This window comes from Mirounga angustirostris, unplaced genomic scaffold (assembly GCF_029215605.1).
Source record: "Mirounga angustirostris isolate CCGP_5_RB_7025 unplaced genomic scaffold, mMirAng1.0.hap1 SCAF_3, whole genome shotgun sequence".
NCBI lineage: Eukaryota > Metazoa > Chordata > Mammalia > Carnivora > Phocidae > Mirounga > Mirounga angustirostris.
In genome coordinates, this window is record NW_026991711.1 from 70,401,688 (window position 1) to 70,409,724 (window position 8,037).

The window sequence follows — 8,037 nt, forward strand, 5'->3', positions numbered from 1 at the left end:
TGGGCCTGGGGTGGAGGTGGGGGTGGGTAATGCCCAGCCATTTCCACTTTAGGAGGTGGGAGGGCCCTGGTAAGAGGTTTAGTCACTGCGCCCCCCTCCGTGGGCGCCCCCCACGTCCGAGCTCCCTGGAGTCACCCCGCCAGGCTGGAGAGCACGTGCCGATGGAGCGAGTCCACTTCACCCGGGAAGAGCGTTTTAATAGTCAGCCGCGATGGCCATTAAATTACAGCGCGCACATTAAGATTCTGGCTGCCTCCGCAGAGGAACACTTATCAGAGGTGAAGCCTCTGGAAATGCCATTCATCTCAATAGAGAGCTGCTGAGACAGAACAAAAAGACGAGGGGCGCCAGGGGAGCGGGGGAGGGGAGCGTGGCGGCCCGGCTCTCTGTCCCCCTTCCTAACAAGATGGTCTCCTGCCCTGCAGACAGTCCGACAGGGCCCAGGCCAGGCCGGACCAGGCACAGGACCCGCAGCCCTGAGCAGCTTGCATCTTTGCTCCTCAACACAGCCCTCCGGGGACAGGTTACTCCTCCCATGGCCCAAAGGATAAAACTGGGGTGCAGAGGGGTTAAACCACACGTCCAAGGACACACATGTAGTAAGGAGCAGAACCAGGATTCAAAGCCAGGCTTCTCCTAGCTTCAAAGTCTGGGTCCTTAACCTCTCTGAATGCTGGTCCTAGAGCTTCTGGAATCGTTTTCAGAGCTCAGGACTCCCTGGTCCTTCCGCATTGGCGCTAGTTCGATGAGCCATGGCCCCGGGCCCCTAAAGAGAGATTTTAAAAAAAAAAAAGGAAAGGAAAACAGATACATGTCACAGGAAATAACAGATTCTCCAGACCCCTCACCGTTAGCAAAGGTGGTTTAACAAGAACTATCCCCCGGCTCCGAGCTGTGAGCCCACCCCACGGCTCCCAGACCCCTGCTCTCGCACCTCGCCGATCATGCCTATGCTGCACTTACAGCGTGTGACAGGCTAGTTAGACAAATGTGCTGGGAGTCGGGCAGGATAATTAGCACATTCATTAATTAGATGACTGCTAGTGGTTTGACTGTGAAGGACAACCATTTGTCAACAGAGATCAGGACAGCTGGGGCCAAGCGGCCACTCGGGGGGGTGGGGGGCAGCAATCCAGAGAAGGCAGTGGCACTGACCGGCTGCTATAAAAAACATGGGAGCTGCTCATACACTTAGCGGCAGCAGGCTCCGTCACCATGGCAACATTGGGCCACTCCGTCTGGCTGTCAAGCGGCAACATGCACATATCCTTCATCTCACCTCGGGTGCATGTTGCCATTTCGTGACATCTCTTCCCTTCGCTTTCCACGCAGCCTCGCCCTCCGTGTCCGTTAGCACGAGGCTTTCCCCGGGCTGTACATAAACGGTGGGAGTGAGGGAGAAAGCGCAGAATTCTCCGGGCTGGGGCGTCAGCACTAGCTGGGACATAGAGATAGAGCTCGGGTCCACAGGCACAAACTGTCCATGGGTGCAAAGCAGTTCCCTCCATTTCCGTTGACCTAAAAACTATTCAGACCAACGTCAGTATCTGAAAGACGAGCAATATGAACAAAGACCAGGCCATGGTCTGTTCTAGATATCACACATCCATAGTCTCCAAGAGAACCAAATCAGCCTGGTGAAAAGGTCAAGTCTCCTTCTCCAGCGTGGTCCAATGGTCTTTCTTTACACGAATCGCCCATTTGGTCCTGAACTGAACTGAATGAACTAGAGATGAGCCTTCATGCCATGACATAGACGAGGAAACTGACGGATAGTGAATTTGCTGTAACCTCAATGCTACTGATTAAATTCCACACATGCTCCGGGCACGGAGCTCGGTGCTTCACAAAACAAAATGACATTTACAGATATGACCTCCATCCCCTAGACTCTTGAGCTCTAAGCTGCTAATATCAGTGCAAGGACACAAAGGCAAGCAGAAGTCCACAGACCCTCACACCGACTGCACGAACCCAAGATGGCATCCAGAAAGCATCTTCCTTCCCATATCACAAACACACAAAATACAGGGCATTGTTAGGAGTTTGTGGAGAAATTAAGCAAGTATCCTGGAAGTGCAGCAAACATCATGCCGTGTATCGTGTACAAAAACAAAGCTTACGTGTGGGTTCCTTTCCCCGACTCTCAGCTTAATCTGTCTTACAGCCTCTCTAAGGAAAGGAGGTCAGTAGTGGGCATGACCAGACGTGGGAGCTTTCCGTTCTAATAGAATTAAACATTGTGAGGTTCCTATATGCTCAGTTAATTTTTGACAGAGTAATTCAATGAGGAAAGGAAAGTATTTCAAATGAAGGATGCTAGAAAAACTGGGTATTCATATGGGGAAGAAATGAACATTGACCCTCCCCTCAAATCACACAAATATAACTAGAAATGGGTCTTCAACCTAAACATAAAAAAGAAAACTATAAAGCTTCTAGAAGGAAAAAATAAAAGAAAGTCTTTGTGACCATATGGAGGGCAAAGTGGGTTTTTTACATTTTTTTATTTGAGTATAGTTGACACACAACATTACATTAGCTTCAGGTGTACAACGTGGTGATTCAACATCCCTATATGTTACGCTGGGCTCACCACAAGTGTAGCTGCCATCTGTCACCAGACAATGCTATTACAATGTCATTGACTACATTCCCTAGGCTGTAAAAATTGTGTTTTTGTTTTAAGACACAAGAAGTGTGAGCTGTGTAAAGAAAAAAATCAGTAAATTAGACTTAATTAAAATTTAAAACATCTGTGATTCAAAAGACACCATTAAGAAAATAAAAGGGCAAGCCACAGACGGAGAAGATATTTGTAATATATCCACTTGATGAAGGACTTACATCCAGAATATATAAAGAACTTATTCCCAGTCAATGATAAGAAGATGAACAATCCCCATTTTAAAAATGAGTAAATGACTTGAACAGACATTTCACAGAAAAAGGTCTACAAATGGCCAATAAGTGCATGAAAAGATGCTCAGCGTCATTAGTCATTGGGGACATGCAAAGTAAAAGACCCCATCATAAAGCTCCAAGGGTGGTTAGCAAGGACATGGAGCAAATGGGACTCTAATCCATTGCTGGTCAGAGCGTAAAGTGGTAAATGTAAAAGTGGTAAAATTTAAATAAAAACACTTTGGAAAAAGTTGGGTAGTTTCTTAAAAAGCTAAATGCACATTTGCCCTAGGACCTAGCAATACCTCTCTTGGGTATTGTTCCAAAAGAAAAGAAAACACATGTCTCGTAGCAGTCAGCGTTTTACCAGAGAAGCAGAACAGCTAGGAGATTATATATACAATCCATATACATATATGAATGTGTTACAGAGATCTGAGCTTACACAAGTGTGGGAGGTGGCGAAATCGTCTATGTGAATGTATTTGTTTTCTAGGGTTGCTGTAAAGAAACTTAAAACAATAGCAGTTTATTGTGACACAGTTCTGGAGAGTAGAAGTCCAAAATCAAGGTGTCGGCAGGGCCATGCTGCTTCTGAAACCCATTAGGGGAAGATCCCTCCTTGCTCGTCCCAGCTTCTGGTGGTCACCAAAGTCCTTGGCGTCCCTTAGCCCGCAGCTGTAGCAGCCCACCCCATGGTGCTCATGCTTTATGTCTCTGTCTTCACATGGTCATCTTCTCGGAGGGACAACAGTCATATTGAATCAGGAGCCCACCCTACTCCGGTATGATCTTTCTTAATTAATTATATTTGCAATGACCCTATTTCCAGGTCATATTCTGAGGTACGGGAGGTTAGGACTTGGACAGGTCTTTTGGAGGAGAGCTCAGCCCTTGACAGTATGGCCGCTGTTCTCCGTTGCTGGTGCTGAAGCCTAAAATCTAAAAGGGCAAGCCGTCAGGCAAAGAGGGTCGGGTAAAGAGGGACATGAAGCAGGGGAATCAAGAACTGAACCGACACTAAAATCTGTGAGGAAACCATGAAGACAAGCTGGAACCCATGTCTGTCACACACGGACTTTAAGCCCAAACCGCAATGACCAGGGCTTTCTGCAGGAGAATCTGGTCCCCTCGTCACAGTCCAGAGAAGCTGAAGGAGTTCCCCGCAGAAGCTGAAGAACTGAGGGCCCCAGCCAACTGCCCTAAGTCAACCAGTTGAGCCAGCGGATAAACAAGAATGTGTGTGCCAGAGAGCCATGTGGCCCGCCTCATCTGCTGAAGCATAAAAGATGGCTACCGCTTCACTCCCACCTTCTGACCCCATGTAAAACGTCTCCTGGAGTCCACACTAACCCAAACTATGCAGGGAAATGACTTGAGGAAAACATGGCTCCAGCTTAGGTAAACTGACACAGTACAAACCTATCTACCACATTACAAACCTGTCTACCCCTCGTCACCTTGACATCCATGTACACCCCTTTAACCAAACTGAAGTTAACGTCCAAGAAAGACAATGGTAAAATCATGCTTTCATATAACATAATGAAACTTGCTCTCATAAAATAGAAAATGCACTAACTCTTTCCCCTAAAAGAGGATATAAATCTCTCTTCATCTTTGGGTGATACTGTGGGTTTGATTCCAGATCACCACAATAAAGCCAATATCTCAATAAAGTGACTCAAATGAATTTTTTGGTTCCCTAGTGCAAATAAAAGTTATGTTTACACTATACTGTAGTCTATTAAATAGCATTATGTCTTTAAAAAATGTATATACCTTAATTAAAAAATACCTTATTGCTAAAAAAATGCTAACCATCATCTGAGCTTGCAATGAATTGTAATCTTTTTGCTGGTGGAGAGTGTTGCCTCTCTTGATGGCTGCTGACTGATCAGGGTGGCGGTTGATGAACATTGGAGTGGCTATGGCAATTTCTTAAAATAAAGCAAGACTGAAGTTTACCTCATTGATTGACTCTTCCTTTCATGAACTATTTCTCCAAAGTGTGTGATGCCATTTGATAGCATTCCACCCATAGTAGAACTTCTTTCAAAACTGGGGTCAATCCTCTCAAACCCTGCTGCTGCTTTATCAGCTAAGTTGATGTCATATTCCAGATCCTTTGTGGTCATTGCAACAATCTTTACAGCATCTTCACCAGGAGCAGATTCCATCTCAAGAAACCACTTTCTTTGCTCATCCACAAGAAGCAGCTCCTCAACCGTTCAAGTTGGATCATGAGATTGCAGCAATGCGGTCCCACCTTCAGGCCCCACTTCTAATTCCAGTTCTCTTGCTGTTTCCACCACCTCTGCAGTGACTGTCCCCACTGATGTCCTGAACCCCTCCAAGTCCTCCGTGAGGGTGGGAACGAACTTCTTCCAAACTCCTGTGAATGTGGAGATTTTGACCTCTTCCCATGAGTCACGATTGTTCTTAATAGCATCTAGAATGGAGAATCCTTTCCAGGTGTTCAGTTGACTTTGCCCAGATCCATCATAGGAATCATTCCCTCTGGCTGCTATAGGCTTACAAAATGTATTTCTTGAGATTTGTAAGTCAGAATTACTACTTGATCCATGAGCTGCAGAATGGATGTTATGTTAGCACACATGAAAACAGCATTAGTCTCAAAAAAATTTAATCTCCTTGTAATCTTCATCAGAGCTCTTGGGTGACCAACTGAGTTGTCATTGAACAGAAATTTTGGAAGGAATCTTTTTTTCTGACCAGAAGATCTTAACAGTGGGCTTCCAATATTCAGTAAGCCATGTTGTAAACAGATGTGCTGTCATCCAGGCTTTGTTGTTCCATTTATAGAGCACAGAGAGAGTAGTTTTAGCATAATTCTTAAAGGCCCTAGGATTTTTGGAATGGTCAGTGAGCATTGTTATCAGCTTCAAGTCACCAGCTGCATTAGCCTCTAACAAGAGAGTCAGCTTGTCCTTTGAAGCTTTGAAGCCAGGTATTGACTTCTCCTCTCTTGCTATGAAAATCCTCGATGGCATCTTCTTCCAGTAGAAGGCTGTCTTGTCTACACTGAAAACCTGCTGTCGAGTGTAGCCACCTTCATTGCTATCGTAGCTGGACCTTCTGGAGAACTTGCTGCAGCTTCTCCACCAGCCCTCGCTGCTTCACCTTTTGCTTTCTGTTGTGGAGCTTACTTCTGTCCTTCAACCTCGTGAACCAACCTCTGCCAGCTTCAGACTTTCCTTCTGCAGCCTCCTCACCTCTCTCAGCCCTCAGAATTACAGAGCGCTAGCTAGGGCCTTGCTCTGGATTAGGCTTCGGCTTAAGGGAATGCTGGGGCTGGTTTGCTCTTCTCTCCAGACCACTCGAACTTTCTCCACCTCAGCAGTAAGGCTGTTTCTCTTTCTTATCATTCATGTGTTCACTGGAGCAGCACTTTCAATTTCCCTCAATAACTTTTTCTTCTGTTCACAACTTGGCTACCTGTTTGGTACAAGAGACCTAGCTTTGGGCCTATCTAGGCTTTCAACATGCCTTCCTCACTAAGCTTAATCACTTCCAGCCTATGATTTAAAGTGAGAGATGCGCAACTCTCCCTTTCACTTGAACACTTAGAAGCCACTGTAGGGTTATTCATTAGCCTAATCTCAATATTGTTGTGTCTCAGGCAAAAGGGAGGCCTGAGGAGAGGGAGGGAGATGGGGGAATGGCTGGTTGGTGGTACAGGCAGAACACACACACCATTTATTGATTAATTTCACCATCTTATATTGCCATGGTTTCTGGCACCCCAGGGGCACCTAAGTGGCTCAGTCAGTTACACGTCTGCCTTCGGCTCAGGTCATGATCTCAGGGTCCTAGGATCGAGTCCTGTGTCAGGCTCCCTGCTCAGTGGGGAGTCTGCTTGTCTCTCTCCCTTTGCCCCTCTCCCTGCTCCCTCTCTCTGTCTCTGTCTCTCTCAAATAAATAAATAAAATCCTTAAAAAATAAAAAGGAAAAATGGCATCGATAGACTTCCTCAATGCAGGGTTGCCACAAAGCTTCAACTTGTGAAAAATGCAGTATCTGCAAAGTGCAATTAAATAAGACATGCCTATAGTCTTTCCGCTGGGTGCATTACTGCCCTGAATAGCGATTTGGATGAATGGGGAATGGATATGGGGTAGGAAACTATTTCAGCCCTCTTTACAGGGGATATTGGGAACATCTTCCCAGAGGAGGTGGTATCTAAGATAAAACCTGAAGGATGAATAGAAATTAGCTTATCAGAGACTTGAGGAAAGAGCAAATGATGTGTTCAAAGATCCCAAGCAAGGGAAAGGTCACAATGCAGTTGAAGAACTGAAACAATTTGCATTTACTGGAAGGTAGATTGAGGAGATGGTATGAGAGGAGTCTGGGAAACACACCACAAAGGGCCTTGCCAGTGCTGTCGAGAGTTTCGAAATGATCCCAGGAACAAAGAGAAGCCACTCTAGGACTTTAAGAGGACTTGTCTCAAAACAAGACTTGCATTTGAGATCACCTGACTAAGGTGGAGAACAGATTAGAGGGGCCAGCAGTTGGGAGATCATTCCAGAAGTCTATGGAGTAAAGATGGTGAATTAGACTGGTGTGATGGCAATGGCCTTGGGCGGAAGTTGGTGGATTTGAGGGCTGTTTATTGAATAGTAACTACAAGGTTTAGCAAGGGATGGGGGATAAGGAAGAGGAGTCAAGAATGATTTGAGGCACCTGGGCAGCTCAGTTGGTTAAGCGTCCTACTCTTGATTTTGGTTCAGGTCATGATCTCAGGGTCCTGGGATTGAGCCTCCCTCCCCCACCATGAGATTCTCTCTCTCCCTCTCCTTCTGCCCCTTCCCCCACCCACTCGTGCTCTCTCTCTCTCAAAAAATAAAAAATAAATAAAAAAGAATGATTCTCAGATTTCTGACACCCTTCCAAATGAATGTTGTGTAATTCCCTGAGAAGTTCCTCTCGAGACTCTCACTATCATTATTCTTAGAGCACTCTACAGGGATGGTGTGGTCCAGAGCTGAAGTTCCCAGTGCCTGGTTGACTTTGGCTACTGTTGAGTGAATGTTTGCTAAGCACCATAGCTTCCAATCACTTGGTGAAAATCCTAGGATGTGGCAAATTTAGCCTTGCTGCAGATGT